Source organism: Monodelphis domestica, chromosome 7 (genome assembly GCF_027887165.1).
Source record: "Monodelphis domestica isolate mMonDom1 chromosome 7, mMonDom1.pri, whole genome shotgun sequence".
Lineage (NCBI taxonomy): Eukaryota > Metazoa > Chordata > Mammalia > Didelphimorphia > Didelphidae > Monodelphis > Monodelphis domestica.
Genome location: NC_077233.1, coordinates 54,317,778 through 54,334,696, shown reverse-complemented (window position 1 = coordinate 54,334,696; position 16,919 = coordinate 54,317,778). Strand labels below are relative to the sequence as shown.

The 16,919-nt window shown below is 39.3% G+C and overlaps 1 protein-coding gene across 2 annotated transcripts in view; it reads right to left on the bottom strand.

Moving 5' to 3' along the window:
• HRH1 (histamine receptor H1) overlaps nt 1-16,919 on the bottom strand; it is a 132,312-nt gene that overhangs the window by 8,666 nt on the left and 106,727 nt on the right. The window contains exon 4 of one of the 2 annotated variants that reach the window (XM_056804661.1): nt 3,597-3,693. The exons of the other annotated variant lie outside the window; for it this stretch is intronic. The gene's annotated coding sequence lies outside the window, so the exon portion shown is untranslated. The remainder of the gene's footprint in view (nt 1-3,596; nt 3,694-16,919) is intronic. 2 annotated transcript variants of the gene reach the window in all.

The window sequence follows — 16,919 nt, the reverse complement described above, 5'->3', positions numbered from 1 at the left end:
GCATTATTAACATTTTATCCATCATTTCCTTAAGTCTAGACAATAAAAAATTCTAATAAATCAATTGATTTGTAGCATTTGTTAATTTCTGGGATGTAAATGCTTACCCTGAAACTTTAATAATCAGCTACTTAGTAGGTAAGAACTGTTGCCTTTGTCTCCTTTCTCGCTGCCAAATTATTCTAGGCCCTTAGTGTAACTGGTTGACCCATTATTGTTTGCCCACCAGACCTCCACTCCTCTTATTCCTGTCCCCAGTTATTTTATTTTATTATAAAGTTATTTTATTTTACCAATTACATATAACAACAAATTTCCACATAGCTTTTCCAAAGTTATATGATCCAAATTGCCTCCTTCCCACCCTTCCCTTCCCCCCTCCTGGAGCTCGTAAGCAATTCAATCTTTTTCAAAGGAATTTCCTTCCCAAAGTCCATATAGAAGTCAGAAAGAAAGTCCCAAGGCTAGAGATGTGCTACAGTCAACCTTCAGAGCTCTCCAGAGCTGAATGTACAATTTTCTAGTTGAATATTCATTCATTCATGCCTGGGAAGTCAGCTAATATCACATATCAAGTTCTGATCATTTTATTGATTGTTTAGAATTAAGAAAGGGATGGGGAACATGTTAATTATATAGATAAATATAAAACTTAAAAGTATGCTATGCATATTTTTTTCATTTTGAGAACAGGTTTAGGTAAGCATTTACCAGTATATCCCAGCTTGAGTCTTCCATGGAATCAATCTGACATCGAAATAAGAAGGTCAGAGGGGGCAGCTGGGTGGCTTTATGAATAGAGAGCCAGGCCTGGAGATTGGGTTCAAATTTGGCCCAAGACACTTCCTAATTGTGTGACCTTGGACAAGGCACAAACTCAAGTGTCTCGCCCTTATAGCTCTTCTTCCTTAGAACCAACATTTAATATTGATTCTAAGATAAGGTAAGAGTTAATAAAAAAAGAAATTGGTGGATAGGATTCAAATATTACCCCTGTCCTTTTTATTGGACCAAGCTAGGCTATGTACCATTAGACTGTATGCACATTGAGAGTGGACTGTTCAGTTTTATTGGCTTTCTTTATATTCCTAGGACTTACCACAGTGCCTTGCACATAGTAGACATTTAATAAATGACTGGTTGAATGACTGACCAACTTGACTCATAGATTTGTATCTTGTATCTACTGGAATAAAAATTTTACTTTGCATTTGCCTGGACCTTGAGCATGCCATGGACTGAGAGTTAAGAAAATGAGGCTCTTGTTTTCATTTTGTTGCTTATTATCTGCATCGTCATGGACATTTCTCTGAGGCTCAAGTGGGCATAATTGTGTCTATCCTGTCTATCTCACAGGGTGGTTGTGAAATTCAATGTCATTAGTGGATATTATTGGGTTTTGAAATTGGTAAAGATGGGGGCATCTGGGTGGCAGAGTGGATTGAGAATCAGACCTAGAGATGGGAGGTCCTGGGTTCAAATTTGGCTTCAGACACTTCCTAGCTGTTTGACCTTGGACAAGTCACTTAAGCCCCATTGCCTAGCCCTTACTGCTCTTCTGTCTTAGAACCAATACCCAGTATTGGTTCTAAGGCAGAAGGTAAGGGTTTAAAAAGAAAAAAGAAATTGATAAGGGACTTTTATGGATATAAGGGATGGTGATTAAGAAAGAGAATGATGATGATAAAGATTTCCAGAGACAGGAAATGTGAACTTTATAGGAAAAATTCTTGCCTCTATGATTTTTCCAGGGAAAAGATGCCTGTTGCATGTGGAGGTGGGAAGCAGGTGCTTTCTGCCTGGGTGGTCTGTTTTAGCTTCTTGAGGGCTGCCTTGGACCATGATCATCATTACTGACTGTCTTGGGTCTTGGATGAAGAGGAAAAGGGCTTTCTTGGTAATGATTCTCCTCCCAACATCTGGCGAGCATAGCTGCTTGTGTGATTTGCTAGCTCCTCTTTGCTTCTGGCCAACTAAGGGTCTGGTGCTCCAGAGGGAAAAATGAGACCTCACACAAAGAAGAATGCTATAACCTTAGCCAGGGTTCTTCTGGGATGGGGCCACGTGACTCACCATAAGTCCACCCATCTCAGCCTTTGAGCTCCCAGGACAAAGAGTGAGTTGCTAACTAACCACCTAGAGAGGCAAAGGTCTGATTCTCCAATGTGGGGGGTCATGTGGATTTGAGTGTTAGTCATTCAAACAAGCAAAACAGAAACTAAGAAAGCTACTCTCACAGCAAAGAGCTAGAGCCTAGCCAAAGAAGATAGGGCAGGGAGTGTATGGGCCAGGAATGTTACTTGGATTTATTCACCTGGCATTCTGGGTGTTGTTCTGGCCACCAGATCTTCAAGAAAGGTAAGAGATGGGTAGAGAAGGTAACCATCTCTCATAGTGACAATATGTCATCTTTGATTAAGAGATCTTATAGGTCATCCAGGCAAATCTTCTAATTTTACATGAAAGGGAACAGGAATGTGATGTAAAATTGCTCAAGATGACACAAAGAGTAGAGTATAAGGTAGAGCCAATATTTGAACTTGGGTTCTTTGAGTACCATTCTGGCACTCTTTTATATTCCACTGTCTAAGAAGAGTAACTTAAGATAACAAAGGCAATGAGAGATGGCAGTGAGAGGAAGCATGTCAAAATCCTACTCAAAACAAAACTCACTATCTCCTTCATGAAAGCTCCCATGATTTCCAGGAGTGATTTTTTTCCTCTTCTATCACATTCTGCCCTTTATTAAAATCATTTGTGTATGTGTCACCTTCCCAATGAAACTATAAATTATTTAAGGGCAAGTATTATTCATGTTTGCATCTTGTACAGGACCTACCATGAAGGAGCCAATCAGTAAATGTGAAAGATTAAATAATCAATCAATAAACAGGTTAAAAAAAACCTCTCTGCCCTTCCATCTTAGAATCGATACTAGATATTGGTTCTAAGGCAGAAGATTGCTAAGGGCTAGTCAATGAAGGTTAAATGACTTGCCCAGGGTCACAAAACTAGGAAATGTCTGAGGCCAGATTTGAACCTAGGACCTCTTGTCTCCAGGCCTGGTGCTCTATCCATTAAGCCACCTAGCTGCCCCTCTATAAACACTTCATAACTACGTACTATGTGCCAGGCATGGTGCTAATATGAAAAGAAACAAAAGATAGTCCCAGCCCTCAAGGAGTTTTCAAGATTATATAAATTATTCCAGTCTAGAAAATGAAGGCTGATAGAGGCTCACATTTAAAGCCCATCCCTATGAGATACCAAGCTAACTTTCCTTGCTGACCACACAAGACTCCCCCCTTCTTTTGCATACTTTCTCGCTGTGCCCCAATATGACAAACCATGCACTGGCCAGTTTCCATGCTTCTTTCCTTACTCCATCTCTTGGAATTCCTAGCTTCCCTCAAAGCTCATTTCAAGTGCCACTTCCTAGGTGAGATTTTTCTTGATTCTTCTGAGCTGTTGCTACTTTCTCCCCCAGAAATGATTCGGCATATATTTTGTATTTCCTTATGTATAGCCTTGTTGTATCGCTTTAGGTGGCCATTGGATATCAAGATGTGTATTCAAATATGGCCTTAGATACTTACCAGTTGTGAGATCCTAAGCAAGTCACTTAACCTTTGTCTGCCTCAGTTTCTTCTTCTATGAAATAGGAATAATAATAGCATTGACCTCTTGGGGCAGCTGTGAGAAACAAATGAGATAATATTTGTAAAGAGTTTCACAAACCTTACGGTGCTAAATAAATTCTAGCTATCTTCATTACTATTGTTATTCTAATAGGATGTAAGATCATTGAGGAAAGAAATGGTTTAATCTTTGTCTTGCACATGGAACATCTGGCATCATGCACCTTACACCTAGCAAGGACAATAAATACTTGTTGATTTGAGGAATACTGATGGAACTGAAATGTCCAAACTATGAAGGGCACAGATAGGGTGAACATGGAATTGTTTATCTAATCCTAGAATCCAAGTGCTTGTTGAAAGTGAAAAGAGAAAAATGTTGGACAAATAAAAGGAATTTTTGTGGCACCAAATGAGTAGTTAAAATTTTGTGAAAAGTGTCATTCGAGGTGGTCAGTTCTTCAAAATGAAAAGATAAAGTGTTTCAATAAAACTACAACATTGTAAATAATAGGATCACTGATTTAGAGCTGGAAGATATCTTAGAGACCATCAATTCCATCCCCCTCATTTTACAGATGAAGAAACTGAGGCAAACAGAGAATAAGTGATTTTCCCAGGGTCACACAGCTAATAAGTATCTGAGGTGAGATTTCAACCCAAATCTTCTTTATTCAAATGCATTATACTGCTTTTTAATCTATAATGGGTTCCTGAATTAAGAGAAATTAGAATGTTTTAGGAAGGTTTCTAACTTTTGAAACTGATATTACGGATTGTAAATCATGCCCACCTAAAGAGAAGCCCTTGATGGGTCTGTCATTTATTTAATTAACATTAAAAAAATCCTTACCTTTTGTCTAAAAATCAACATTGAGTATGGGTTACAAGGTAGAAGAGTAGTAAAAGCTAGGCAATTGGAATTAAGTGATTTATGTCTGAGGCCATATTTGAAACCAGGACCTCTGATCTCCAGGCCTGGCTCTCCATCCACTAAGCCACTTATCTGCCCCTTGACGTTGGGTTTTTAATAGTACTATTAAGAACTTCCTATTTCTCCAACACCTATAAAGACTCCTGCCTCTTTTGCTACCTTTCTTTTTTTTTTCCCCCCAAGAGAGCCCTGCCAATCATATCTCTGGTTTCTGTTAAAATGCTAATTGAATAACAAAAATAACAAAAGATAAAAATAGCCAATGCTGGAGGAGCTGTAGGAAGCTAGGCTCACTAATACAGTGTTCCTGGAACTGTGAATTGATATAATCATTCTAGAAAACAATTTCAAAATGTAGTCACCTAAAAAGGTACCCTTTGACCCAGAGGTCCCATTCTTAGGCATCTATGCCAGTGAAGTGAAAAAGAAAGAAAATGTCCATGTGCCCCATAGTATTTATAGCTCTATTTATGCAGTGGCACGGAACTAGAAACAAAGAAGATGCTCATTGATTTGAGAATGGATAAATAAATTGTGATACATAAATGTAATGGAATATTACTCTATATGAATATGATGAATTGAGAGAAGCATGGGAAGGCCCTATGGTAAGCACTGGGAAACCAGGGAAACAGTATATACAATCACTGCAACTATTCAAACAAAAAGATAAAAAATGAAATGACATACCACAAAATTATAATGATCTTGGAGAGGAGATGAAAAAATGCACCTTACAATGATGGAAACTAGGCTTGTGGAATACTGCATAATTTTGCTGAAATACTTTCTCCTCCTTGTTAATTATTTTTATTCTTTGTTATAAGAGATGGCTTGATGTGGGTGGGGGATGGATTGTGGGATACATTTGGAAATGAATGAGATATAAAAGCAAATGACATCACTAGAAGAACATTTAAAAATAAAATGTTAATTGGGAATCCCTACAAAGAAAACCTAAGTAGTGATTCAAAGTCTAGTGAGCCTAAAAAAAAAAAAAGATTATATTTTTTCTCTACTTATCTAGAATTGGGAGTCTGAAGGCCAGGCAGGTCAAAGAGCACACTGTTGAGAAATGCACATTAATCCTTCTCTGCTCCTTTCTCAAGTTAGGGTAAAATTTTGGCCTTAGATGGGAGATATGATGGGCCTTTCTGTTTCTTCTCTGTGTGTTTATTTTTACAAGTCAAATCTAGTACAATAGGATATAGCTCCTATTTTAATTACCCTCTTTCTTCCTACATGCAAGACTGTCTCTCACCTAGTCCAGATAGGTAGCCAATCACTTTTCTTATTCTGTATTTTCTTATTAAGTATCTCCCACTCAGGAGAATTCTCTACCTCTCTCAGTTAAGGTCTATACATCTCGAGGGTTCTTGAGGTATAACTTTATACTACTCCTGTTACATTTTATCCCTGCTTTGCTAGGGCAAATAAGTTGTCCAGTGAATAGTGTCTTCGGACTGGAATCAGGATAGACCTTAGTTCAAATACAATCTCAAACACTTTTTATGACTCTGGACAAGCCATTTAATCTCTGTCTGTCCAAGTTTCCTCAACTATGAAATGGGGGAAATAATAGCAGCTACCTCCCAGAGTTGTCTTAAGAATCAAATCTGCACACAATATACGTATATTTTGTCTCTCTGATAGAATATAAGCTCCTTGAGGGCAGGAACCACTTTATTTTTGTTTTTGTACAGAATACATACAAGGTAGTTTTAGGGGGAGGAAGGCTCCAACAGCCAGAGGGATCAGTAAGAGTTTCATGTAAAAGAAGGAGCTTGGGATGAGTCTTGAAGAAGATAAAGGATTCTAAGAGGAGGATGTGAGGAAGTGCATTCTGGGCATGGGGAGAGCCAATAATGCAAAGGTGTGGAGAGAAGAGATGGAGCATTGTGTGTATGAGGAACAGCAATAGACAAATTTGGTACGGCTGGAGAGTATGAGAAGAGGAGGAATGTGTAATGAATGAGGCTGGAAAAGTATACTGGGGCCATTTTGTGAAGGGTGTTAAAAGTCTAACAAAGGAACTTGGAGTGATTCTATCTAATCTAGGTGGAGGGACAATCCTGCCTACAAGAAGAAAGAAGATTGTTAGGATAGGGGCTATGTTTTAGGACACTAGATTTGATTTGTTTATAAATAAACACACAAAATGTAAAAGCCTCTCAGATCATACATTCAGGGCCAAAGTTTTACCCTAACTTGTTAGGAACAGAGAAGGATAGGGAGCCATGTCAGTTTATTGAGTAAGGGAACAACAAGGTCAGATCTATACATTAGAAAAACTTGGAGAGGAAAGAGTCATTTTATTACTAGCTAGACTAATTATAGAATTATTGCAATAATCCAGGTAAAGGATGATGAGGGTCCATGGCGGTATGAATAAAGAGAGATTCTGGGAGAGAAAAATGGACCTAAAAGCTGTATTTTCATTTGGTGATCTTAGCTCTGCCCTCTGGGACCAAGGAAAACAAATCTAATCACTCTTTCACATGACATTTTTCACTGTGTTCAAATAGGTTGAGCAGAGATAGCTATCAACTGCCCCTAAAGTCTTCTCTTACCTAAACTAAACATCCTTAATTCCACCAACTTGGTTTCCGATTCTTTTTCCACCCCAATTTTTTTCTTTAGACCAGCCTACAGTTTTTCAGTGTTCTTCCTAAGGTAGGACCCAGAATTGGCTGCAGTACTTCAAATGGAGAGACAGCTAGGTTGCTCAGTGGATAGAGAGCCAGACCTGGAGATGAGAGGTTCTGTGTTCAAATTTGAACTTCCCAGCTGTGTGGCCCTGGCCAAATCATTTAGCCCCCATTTCCTAGCCCTTGCCTTCACTTGGAACCAATACTTAGTAGCATTGATTATAAGTCAAAAAAGTAAGGGTTTGGGGGAACTTTCCCCACTCTAAAATAAAAAAACATTTTAGATGGGGTTTGACCAGGTCTGTTTACTGCAGGATTATTAACCAACTGATTATAAAACTTTACTAATTGTAATATCTTACCTTTGTGTAGTACTTTGTTACTTATAATGTAAATGACTCACAATGACTCTCTGAAATTGGTGGGGCAAGTACCGCCATTTTGAAAAAGGGGAAATATGTGATCTAAGACTTTATCCCAGGCTTTCTGAGTTTACATCAATTTCATCTTCAGAATCACCTTTGACTCATCCTCTTTTGCTTGACCCAATTGTCAATTAATTGCCAAATCCTATTGATTAGATTTCTGCTATGTATTTTTTCTTTTCTTTTTAAAATTCTAACCCTGGCAAGCATCTACAAACACAATCATCTCTATATTACAAAAAGCAGATTGTAATAAGAAATTGGGAAGTTGTATTATGTGCACATATTTTAAAAGATATGTATAAAAGTTAACTCGGTAATAATACTTTCTTGATTGTCTATGTCATCATTGTCTCTTCCTTCTCTTTTTTCCGTGTCTGGTGTCTGAGGCCAAATTTGAACCCAGGACGTCAAAACTCCAGACCTGGCTCTCTATCTGTTGTGCTTCCCAGCTGCCCTTGAACTTCCTTCTAATCTCTTCTGTGCATTTTTACAATGCTTATAAAAAAAAATCACATCTCTTCATTCCCAAATCTCTCTCCCTTCCTCTCTATTCACCCTGCCTGGTCTGTACCTTGGACTATTGTAATAGCCTTCTAGCTTGTCTTCTTGTCTTCAGTGTATCTCTGTAATCTATTCTCCTAAAATAACATTTCTTAATAACAAGCTTGACCACACTACTACTCCCCTGCTCAAAAGCTTTGAAGGGGCATCCCATTGTCCACAAAATACCAGCTCCTTAGTTTGCCAGTTTAGGACCACCACAACCCACATTTCTGACACATCACATCCTTTAATACACCTTGCTTTTTAGGTAAACCAGAGCTACTTTTCCTGGACCTCATCCTGACCTTCCAGCATTTGTATAGGTTGTCTCTCATGTCTGGAATGTGCTCTTTCCAAATCTCCATCTCTTTGACTCTTTCTCTTCCTTCAAGGCCAGCTCAGGTGCCCCCCTCTCCTCACCAAGATCTTCCTCGATTCCAACCCACCTTGCAACAAATGGTCCTCTCTCCTTCTGTGCATCCTTTAGGGTATTTTGTCTACATTATATATTCTTTGCTTTTATCACATCCCACCTCATACCTAATGGAATAGTTGTCATATGTTCCTTATTAGATTAGAAACTCTCTGGTGGGGTGGGGACCAGTGTGAAGTGACTTGCTCAGGGCCACACAGCTAGGAAGTATCTGAAGAGGGATCTGAACTTGGGAAGATGAGTCTTCCTAACTCCAAAGGCTGTCCCTCTATCCACTATATTGCCTAGCTGCTTCTTGGATATAGCAGGTGTTTAATATCTATTTGTTGTATTGAATTCTGGCTCTAATTCTGTGTCCCAGGCTATGAACTTTAATGGAGCAATTTCAGGTACCATATTCCTAAAAGGATACTTACTTCTCTGGGTATAGGCTATAATAGAATGAAAGCTGCTTGAGGTCAGGAGCTGTCTGTTTGTTTTGTCTTTGTATTCCCAGGGCTAAACATACCGCTTTGCTCATAAAAGGCAATGAATAAATCTTTGGACAAAGGGATACTTTCTAATACTTTTTCTAATATTCAGGATTCCATGGTGTGTGTCACCCTGTTTATACAGGTGCTTCTGAATAAGTTTGGGTCTAGTATCTTTGTATGCCAAGAGCCCACAACTTTGGTTATGAGGGAGGGGAAGGAAGGAGGGAATAAACATTTATTAAGCACCTGTTCTGTGCTAGGCACTGTGCTAAGTGCTTTACAGATATTATCTCATTCGATCTTCACAGGGTCGGAAGTTGCTAAAGCTTCTTCCTCTTGATAAATGTTTCTCAAGACATTTTTTCAATTCCTGTTTTTCTCCATGGATATTCTTTTCTATGTTTTTAAAGTCTGGCTGTTTTTCACTATGAGAACTTACTAATATGCTTATTCATTAGAAATGGTTTAAACTGTGCTGTGAAATCCTAGGAGGAAACTCACTATGAAAGTTGAATAAATGAATGAATAATAAATGCCATTAGGTTCTACTAATTTTAGTTAAAAATTCCAAGTAGCTACTGGGATTTTGCAGTTACACGTGGGAAGCCACTTCTCTGCTTGCAAAAACAATCAACTCATCATTAAGAATATAAATGGAAAATGACTATGCTGTTCACATATCTTTGTTAAGACCCATGGGTCTCTGGTTTTTGACTCTTCCCTCCCTTCTAATCTCTGAAGCTATCAGAGACTCATTCCCAACCTTTCATTGATGGCACTGAATTCAGATTGTATAAAGGAAGTCCTAGGCCCAATATTTTTTATGAGATTATAAAATTTATATTATAAAATTATATATATCATCATAAAATTTAAAGCCAGAGGGTCACTTTGCATCAGATTCAATAGGCTTGGATTATATTTCCATGTATCCTATTATTCTATTCTAATATAGCATATTCCCAAATATGCCCATTCCATTTGCAAATATATTCTGTCATTAACTCATAGCAAGGCTCTGGGAAGAGTAGGAGAAGAAGACAGAGGAGGAGATGATGACAAGATAGCATCTTCTCTGGACCTCACTGTGATAGGAAATCAAGGCAGAAAGGTATATTATGATGGGCCTTAAATGCCAAATCAAGGATGTAATCTGTATTTATCTTTAGAATGTTTGGGTCAGTTGTAGATGAAATCTGCCTTCCCTTTCTGCTCTGACATTGGATGGTTCTGAAATGTTAAAGTTCTTCCCAGAAGTCTTCAGAATTGAAAGAACACTGAAAAAGTGAGATCTTCATAGAGATGTGGTTTTTTTATTCTTCCCTCCCTTCTAATCTTTGGATGCCATCTGTGACTTGACCCCCAACCTTTCACTGGTGGCTATTGTGGTAGCTGAATTCAGACTGCATGAAGGAAGTCCTGAATCCAATATCCTTATGAGGCAGGCAGTCGCCTTGAACTATTTGGGATCAAAAACAGATTTTTGTGAATTTTTCTATTTCAGAACCTCTCTAGGACTCATCAGCACCTCTCCACAAATGGCAGGGTATCCTGAATAGATGTACTCCCTTTATGTAGTTGACACATGCTTGAGATAGGTATTAATTTTTAGAATTCAAATAATTTCCAAGTTGATATACATATCCATTTTAGAGATACTTTCTCCTCCTCCCTCCCCTCCCAACCCCACAAAGAACAGTGACCCTAGTAGCTTAACTTTTTGCTTTTAGCTTCTTTGTTTAATTTGTAAACCAAACACTTAAATGTCCTTGGAAAGCTAGATATTCAAAGGGTTACAAAAAGTGTATCTAGGCTACCAACTAATTAATCAACACAAATTAACAAGCATTTTATTAGGTGCTTATATGATAGGTAGGTATTCACTGGACAGTCAGGAAGACATGAGTTCAAATCTAGCATCAGATATTTCCTAGCTGTGTGACTCAGAGCAAGTCACTTAACCTTGGCTTGTCTCAGTTTCCCCATCTATAAAATGTTGATAGTAAAAGCATCTACTTCCCAGGATTATTGTAGACCAACAAAGTATTTATAAAGTGCTTTGTAAACCTCAAAACATGACTAGTTGTTATGGTTGTTTTAACTATGGTAATGCCAGGAACTCTGCTAACCCCTGGGGACACTACCAAAATTTAATATTTTAGAAGCATAGAACAATGCCATAGAGATAACAGCAGGCAAGCACAATATAGAGTCAACAGCACAAGAAGAGGGGAATTAAAACACCATTGTTTCCACCCTCCTGGGCCTCTCTACAAAAATCAATTTGCTCTCTCAGTTGTGTGGCTAGGTCAGATTTTCATCTCTTTGAGGGTATGTGCTGAGATGGATAGGTCATTCTACTCCTCTCCTTCCCTCTGCTTCCTGAAATGACCCTCTGGGCTCATGTTTGGTTAGGGAGACCCTCAGGAATTTCCAGGGACTTTTGGCAAGAACACATACTCTGTGCGCAGTCCAAGAAGATCAGTCATCAAGGGCTGATCCTGCCAAGATACTTTGCATCCTGTGGTAAAGGGCCCAGGGCTCTCTGGTTTTTGGTTTTGTTTTGTTTTTTGTCCCTCGTTTGGTTCAAAGGTTTAATTAGAATGGGTATAAGGGGAGGAGATGGGGAAGGACTTGGGAACTCTTCTCTGGAGAAATTTAGCTCTTATACTCTAGGTCATAAATTCTCCTCCTCAGGAGGCAGAATTCCTTTCCTGCTAAGTAAACATCCTCATATATAAACTCAGAACAGTTAAAGCATCTAGTCCCATCCTTTGACACCCCCTTCTCCCACCCCACACACTCTTTGGAAACTAAATAGTCTTTTTCAGTACTCAGAGATCTCTTACCTGCCAAACAGGTTACCTTTTACTTCTTTCCTTAACCAAATCAATAATTAGTTTTTTTCCTTTCTGATTCATTGCTTTTTTTCTGCTGCATCTTAGGATTTCCCTTCATCTCTAGGTCTAAACTTTCCTTGTCTGATTATGGCTTACTTTTTGTTGTTGTTGTTGTTGTTGTTTTAATCCTTACCTTCTATCTTAGTATCAGTTCTTGTAAAGTAAGAGTTAGACAATTAGGGTTAAGTGACTAGCCCAGAGTTACATAGCTAGGAAGTGTTTGAGGCCAGACTTGAACCCAGGTCCTCCCAATTTCAGGCTTGGTGCTCTGTCCATTGTGCTAGTTAGCAGTTTCATTAGCTTATTCAATATGTTCTTATAGCCATAAATGCCTTCATTTACAATGAAGATATATAAGATAGAGTCAGAAGGAGATAATTGTGTGTGTGTGTGTGTGTGTGTGTGTGTGTTTTGTACAGAATCAATGGTTTTATTGGCACAGAGAACTCATAGTGAGAAAAATTCCTCCACCATTGCTGATTGCTACTAGCCTCTAAGAGAGTTGTCTGAGGGCATTAAGAGGTTAGGTAACTTACCCAGAATCACACCACTGGTATGTGTCTAGAGGTAGATTTGTTGGGTAGGGGATAGAATGCTGGACTCAGGAGTGAGGAAGACCTGAGTTTGAATCCTGCCTTAGATTCTGTTTTTTTTTTTAAATTTTTAATTAAAAATTTTTAAACCCTCACCTTCCATCTTAGAATCAATGCTATGTATTGGTTCCAAGGCAGAAGAATGGAAATAACTTACCCAGGGTCACACAGCTAAGAAGTGTCTGAGGTCATCTTTGAACCCAGAACCTTCCATCTCTAGGCCTGGCTCTCTATCCACTGAGCTACTCAGTTGCCCCCGAGCCCAGATCTTTTTGACTCCAAGACAGAAGTCTTTTGGAGGAGCCAAATGCATCAATGCATAATGGCCCCAGGGATATATACTTCTGGAATGTTTTCTGAAACACACAGTTTATAGACCAATGGAAATGAATCTTACACAAATGAGAACAATCATATTCAGTCCCTCACTACAAATGGATCCGTGATTTACCATCTCCAGCCTGACTGTGTGGGGCTTTTTCATGTGATGGGCAATTTAGAAGAATCCTGCATCAGTGGATAAATGCCCTGCAATGGTTGCTATGGCAACTGTTTCCTTTGTGGTCGCTGCTTCTGCTCTTCCCCTTTCTGACCCCAGAGTGGCACTTCTTCTACAGATAGGCTCCACTTTGGCTGGGCAATCTTATGGGGTGGTTGCTCCAAGAGGGACTTGGCTGTGTAAGTGTGCTCTTTAACCTCAGAGCTGGTAAGAGGCAGGAAAACAGCCTGTCTGAGCCAATGAGGGCTCAAAGGATGGGCACATTGAGAAGCTGAGGCTGCCTTGAACACAGCCCCAAACTCAGGATGAATTCTCAACACAGGCTAGCTTAGACTAGGACATGATGGTAGGTCCCATGTCTCTGCCTCTTCTGATCTACAGATAGATCCAGAAACCAGGAATATTGGGACCTGGGGCAATGTTCATAAATTGTGCTCCAGGCAAGTGGCATAGAACCATGTTAATTCAATTTAGATAAGCAGAGTAGGGCAAGGTCCCATTCACAGTATTTGCTGAGCTCTATTATTTCATCCAGATAAAGATGCTGCTGGTGTCCGCTGGACTGAAGACCTCTGGGCAAAGCTCCAGTAGTCCATCCTACTTACGGCTTTGCTTTCTTAACAATGTGGAATTGGGTGCAAAAGCAGGTTCTCATGCACTTAGAACTGCAGTCACCCAATGATGGCCAAGAAGAATAGCTTCATAACCCATTCTTCTTTTAAGGTGGAACTCAAGTCTCAAGTCTTGGGAGAGCTAGGTAGCATAGTGGATAGAAGTCTAGAGCCAGGAAGACCTGAGTTCAAATCGGACTTTAGACACTTATCAACAATAACAATAGCTCCTGCAAAACCTGACAAAACAAGTAAAGAAATCACTTAGCCCTCTTTGCATCAGTTTCCTCATCTGGAAAAATGATCTAGAGAAGGAAATGGCAAACCATTCCAGAATCTTTGCCAAGAAAACCCCCAAATGAGGTCATGAGGACCTGAGTGAAATAGCTAAACAACAAGTCTTAGCTCTTCCAAAAAGCCTTCTTGGCATTCTGGTTCACAATCATTTGAAAGTCCATGAAACTCAAAACATGGATTACCTTCTAGACCAGAGGCAACATCTTTGCCCTCTGAACACTCTTATCACTTGGATCTTTCTTTTTTTCATACACAGAGCAGGGTTTCTTCCACTTCTTTGTGTTAAGGACCCCTCCTGGCATTTTGGTGATGCCTTTTAATCCTTCTCTTAATAATTAAAAAGTTTTTAATATTTTTAAATTTTTTAGAATATTTTTAAATGCATAAACTAAAATAAAACATATAGGACTACAAGGGAAACCAATTATATTGAAATATAGTTATCAAGATATTTTAAAAAAATACTTCATGGACCTCAGGTTAAGAACCTCTGACTTAAGGTCTATTTTGCAATAAAAAGTCCCCCCCCCCCCTTTGATATCTCTTGAGATGTGGTAGAATGGGAAGACTACTGGACATGCAGTTGACAGAGACTTGGCCTTGAATCCTGAAACTTGCCAGCTATGAGATAGTTGATAAGTCATTTTTCCTCTCTAGGTTTAATGTCCTCATTTGTAATGCCTAAAAATGACAATGCCTATAGTTGTTTTGTAAGCCTCGAAGCAAGACAATAATAATAGAGGGAATTAAGAAAGCCCCTCATAAGCTCTAAGCAGCTTGAGGGTAGGAACTCAATCTTACTTATTTTTAATCTTCCCCAGAGATGAGAACAGAGTAAGAAGTTTATGTAATGACCATAGCATTTCTGATATTATTTTAGTTCTCATGTGCATTTAAGCACAAGCAATATTTTTCAAAATTTTATTTATTTTATTATTAAATTTATTAAATACCTTTGTTGTGCCAGGCAGTGAAGATAAAATGGAAACAGTTTTAGCCCTCAAAAAGCTTGCTTTCTATCAGGGACAGATAGCCCAAGATAGACAACTTTCTGAGGGAGGAGGCATTAGAAGTTAGGTGATGAATGAATGAAAAAAGAAAAAGCATTTTATTAAGTGCTTACAATGTACTAAGCTAAGTGCTGGGGATAGAAATAGAAATTCCAACTATGGGAGTAAAAACACCGAGGAAAAGCAACTGCTTGACCACAGGGGGGGAAGGGGATACGACTGAGGAGAGACTCCAATTGAACACTCTAATGCAAATACCAACAACATGGAAATGGGTTTGAACCAAGAACACAAGTGATACCCAGTGGAATCGTGCGCCAGCTATGGGAGAGGTGGTAGGAAGGGGGTGGGGGGGGGAGGAAAAGAAAATGATCTTTGTTTCCAATGAATAATGTTTGGAAATGACCAAATAAAATAATGTTTAAAGTGAAAAAAAAAAGAAATAGAAATTCCATCCCTCAGGGAATTCACACTCTAATATAGGGAAGGCAATAGTATAAGAGAATTTAGCTATAGGGTGATGGAAGGGCATAGAGGTCATAAGGATGTAGCTATAGAGATGATGTTGAAGCCTAGGAATCCTTAGGATGCTTGGGGAATCTACCCTGGTCTACCACTATCAAGAAGGTGAGAATGGGTTAGGGTGGAAAGAAGATTTGGGGTTCCATTTGGCAAGGGTGGCAGTGTGTGTTCAATGTCCTGCCAGCAAGAGAAAAGGCAAATGGGCCATTGGCAGGAAGATTTAGTAGGTTCTGGGGGTGTTTTGGGAAAAGTGGGGTCCTGTTGGGCGTCAGTTCTGGTAGCTACCTTCTAGGTATCCTTGGATGGAGTCTGATGGCAACCTGTGTGTGAGAGGATGGGAAAACATTGGCCTCCATGGGACATCAGCTATAACTGGGGCCATCCAGGTGCCCCAATGGGGTCTTTGGAGGCATACTGGCAGCACAGGGGGACACTGGGACATGCTGGGAGTAGGAATGAGGAAAGACTTCATGTAGGAGGCAGTGCTTTTAGTTGAGTCTTGAAAGAGGATTAGGGATTCTAAGAGGCAAGAGGTAGGTATATGGCTCAACTTTTCTTTAACTGTATAAAATGTTATAAAATGTGGAAAGGCAAGTTCCATGCTATTGAATTCTTTGTACCATTCAAAGCCCCAGCATAGGGTTGGACCCACAGAGGATGTTACTGTGTGAAAACTGCATAGAAACCTTTTCATGATGAAATGACCTCTGAGCAAGATGACAGGGAGAAATACATCCTGACAATAGATATTGCAAGACCTGGCATAACACTTTCGAGTCATATGCTGTATCAGTAACCATGGTAGGCAGTCAAATTGGGGGGCTTTTTGATAATTGCCTCCTTGAAGCCAGCAGATCAGACTTGAAAAAGAATGACTTAACACTTTGTGTTACTTTGCGGAGTCTCAGCTACCTCCAGAAAACATGCCCAAAGGAGCCAATAAGAGGCAGAGAACTAACTAAAGGCAACATCTTACATGAGTCACTAGAGAGAAATGAAAATTGTGTCCAGGCTGGAAAATAATCCATTTGAAAATGACACATCCTCTTCTAGAATACATTTCCACCCTCCTCTGATCTGAGGAAAGAACTGTCACCCACCCACACCCTTTCTCACACATGCACACACACGTAGACAGCATGACAGGAACAAAAAACTTATTTCTTATCTCCAAGGCTAAAATACTGCACAAAGGACCTGTAGCTAGAGGTCTCTCTCTGTCTCCATCTGTTTCTGTCTCTCTTAACCTGTCAGTCTTTTCTCTCTCAGTCTTAAATCACACTCCCCCCTCCCCAATATTCTTATCAGTCTCTATCTCTCTCAAAATTTCTTTCCCTTTCTTAATCTGTCTCTTCTCTCTGTCTTAATCTCTCTGTCTCTGTCTCTCTAA